Below are 3,944 nucleotides of genomic sequence, written 5' to 3'. Positions count from 1 at the left end.
GCTGTGATGGTCACGAGAATAGTTAGAAAGGTGATGAATCGGATCGCAAAGGCTTAATTTCAACACTCATAATCTACTTATGAATTTTTATTTGTAGAGTATTATATAATATAGTATTTTATTAATAACTTATAGTAATCCGTTGCTCATGATATAGTATTTTTATTATTATAACAATTAATAAAACAGTTGGTTTTTTATAATAAAATAAACTATTTTTAAATGGTAAAAAGTATTGTCAATTATATATAGTTTAATAAGTTAATGAAATAATAGTTCAACGAATAAAGTGTGTAAAAAGTACATTCAACAAACTCTGATTGGGGTGTTATTACTTTATACACAAATGGTGTATATAATTGATAAGGCAATTAAAGTCTTAAACACGGAATTTGAATATTAATTCAAATTGCGTGTAACTATACAAATTTTAAATCAGAATAACAACAATTAGTTGAGTAAAAAAAAAGCGACTGTATTCAAAATCTAAACAGTTATTGTAATAACAAAATAACTAATAAATAATAATAATAAAAAAAGTAAATTAAAATAATTAAATAGTTTAATGCAACAAATAAATGAAAAAGGTTGAGACATTTTTTAAAAATAGTAATAAAATATTAATAAGTAATAGTTAAAAATATGGTAAATGACATTTAAAAAAGAATGTTAACAACTTGAAAAATATTGTTTTTAAAAAAAATACTGGCTAATTTATTTATTAGTATTTTAATTAGTAAAATCAAAGCCAAATTGAAATATATTAATATCATACTTATTTAAATAAGATATAATTTAATAATATGGTGTTGAACATTAATTTGAATTTAATAGTTAATTATAATAAAATGCACTTCTGTTGTTTGCATAAGAAAAAATGAATGTTAACATTATAGAATAGATACACTTAGTTACATCAAAAGGTTTGGTAAAAGTCTTTAATACTCATCTAATGGGAGAACAGTCTCTGGATCATCTCCAACAAGAATAAAAGACGTTTTGGAGTCAGAGTGAGTCAGTATAGAAAAGATTTCGTCTTCAACATACTCATCAAATGACTCAAAAAGCTTCTCTGAGTATTCGGCAGAGTATCTTTGTTGATTATATTTTGGAGTGAGTGGAGCACTTAATGAGTGACATCTTGGAGTCTTTGCATTTGTATTTGTCTCATTGTGATAAACAGGAGAATTCATTGAATGAATTAAACCTAGTTTTTTGGTTTATATTGTTGGAAATTTCTTGTTAAAGATATGTTCAATTGTAAATTAATAAAAGTTTTATTTTTGTGGTGATATTTATTTACAATGACAAAACAACTTGTGTTGGATTGCGAGTATTTCAAATGCCAATAATTAATCAATATTTTATTATTATTTAACAATACAATACATCGCGAGGGAATAATTTCGTTATTGAATTTATACTCAAAATAACAAACTTCATAAATTTGTTCAAAAATTTATTTTTGTAAATAGATTCATGCGATAAAATGTTTGATGAAAATACCAAATATTTTTCATTTTATTATACTATTATATTATTTAATACTAATTATTATCTTAAAAATATTGTAAAATTTGAAATGTAAAATTAATAAAAATAATTTACAGAAAGTTGTTTTTTATTTTATAAAACAGTATACACAAAACCATTCTTAAATAAAACAATATTACTACTTTTATAGAAAAAAATATCATTCAATATAATTTAATAAAAACTTTTAGGAAGACATCAACATTATTTACATAATTAAATTAAACAATTACAAGTTTTTTTTTTAAAAACATTTACCATAAAAACAAAAAAAATTGAAGTATTTTTTGGTTTTCTTTCAATGCCAAAAAAAAATTAATTGTTAAGTATAGTTTTATAAAAACAAAGTTATAATTTATTTATACTTAAATTTGTGTTTTTAATTATAACTAAAATAATATTAAATTATTTGTTAAATAAAACAAATAAAAAACTGTTCTATTTTTTTAGATTATTGTTTAATTTTTAAAGTTCATGATTTGAAAAATATATAAAAAATATAAACACAATATAGAAGTAAACATTCTATAATACTATATTTATAAAATATTTGAATTAATAAAATAATATAATTAATATCATATTATTATAAAAATTATTTAGTATTATAATGGTATTGGTATAATAAAAAATTAAATGAGAAAGACAAATATAATCAATTATTTAAATAATTGTTAATTAATGCAAAACTATATATGTTTTTATTAAGATATAATTATAATTATTAAAAAAAACAATTGTTACAGATTGAGTATTTTTAAATTTATATTTATAAATAATACCCCTTTTTATTTATTTTATTTATAATCAGTTTTAAATATCGAGTGGTATTCGACCTTCATTATTTTAATTTGTTAAATTTAATAGCAATGCAAACCCGGGATTATAGTTTCAAAAGAAATTATTTGAAAGGTAGAGTCATTCAAACAACGTTGTCCTTTCTCCAAACGTTGTCCCCTTCGATTTTTTCGATGCATTTTCTTTTTTATTCGAAATAAATTCAAAATAAATTTAAAACCGCCATGCAACAAAATAATTTTTTTGTTTTTTTTTATTTTAATTTTTTGTTTATTTTTCAAACTCAATAACAAATCAAAACAAAAAAACAATAAATTTCAAGATCATTGTTATTTTTCTGAACAGAAACGTTTTCAGATAACCATCGCAAAAGGCTGCGTTTGATTAGAAAGAACTTTAAAGGCGAGAATGTGTTACAAAGAACATATATAGAATTGTAAATTGGATAGTAAGACCAAATTTACGTGTTTCAGGTGTGTATAGCATACCATTGTATTGAAGACTGTTGACAACATTTGAGTGTGGTTATGACACCAATTCTATATGTTAGTTGCTTCTTAGCTCCTTGTTATTAAACATCAAATTTCAAACACACAAAGTCTTATGTTTTTTGTGTTCGCTGAACCCATTTAAATTTTTACCCTTGTTATATATATTATTAACGATTGTTAAATTATAGTTTATATAATTTTAATTAACGAGTATAATATATAAAAAATTTCTTTGTATTTTACAATAATTTACAATTGTTTTGAAAAAAAAATATAAAAAAACAATTTATAACTGTGATAACTTGACCCGACGATGACAATATATCTCTATATGATGCTTAATTGGCAGTTTTGATTTTTCAATAAGTCTTGACTCTTGTCTGATCTTTTTTAATGCTTTTTTTCTAAGCAATTCATCCGATAATGTGGGTTCGAAAGATGTCATACACAACTTGATTTCTTCTTCATTAACATAATCCTCGATCTTCCGGCAACTTTCCTTTATTACTTCACATACAACGCTCAACGCTTTTGTCAATCTTGGTACAAGTCCACATGCAATAAAAGAAGAAATAATATTCTTCGAAGTTGTGACTTTTTCCCATGCATTCACGATTGTTAAAATTTGAATTGAATTGTATGACAATTCCGAATAATCTTCTCCAGAAAAGGTGGAATCTGTTGAGCACATGCGTTTTTGGCTACCAAAGATGCCAACATCTAACATCTGTAGTAGGTGTGAAGAGTGCGCTGGCATGAGAAAAACGCGAACGTTGTTATCAGTTAAAATTTTAATTGCAGATACACTCACGTGTGATCCATAACCATCCATTATGAGTGCTACTTTACCATGATAATTTAATTTTTTTCTTTTATCTTCAATTGATGGTATAAATACACATTGAAGCCACTCGTTGAACAAAACTTTTGTCATGAACGACTTCCTTGCATACTTCAGACAAACTCGATCTTTTGTTACTCCGTTCACTAATAATTCTTTTTCCACAGACAAAGTAGGAACAATGAAGAATAGCGGAAGTGATGAACCGTCCATACAAATAGTACCCAACATTGTTTGTCTTTTTCCCTCCCTGGAAATTGGCACGTTGACATTGGATGTAC

Source organism: Entamoeba invadens (genome assembly GCF_000330505.1).
Source record: "Entamoeba invadens IP1 unplaced genomic scaffold scaff_1105074726215, whole genome shotgun sequence".
Taxonomy (NCBI): Eukaryota; Evosea; order Mastigamoebida; family Endamoebidae; genus Entamoeba; species Entamoeba invadens.
Note: the sequence above shows the minus strand (reverse complement) of the source record.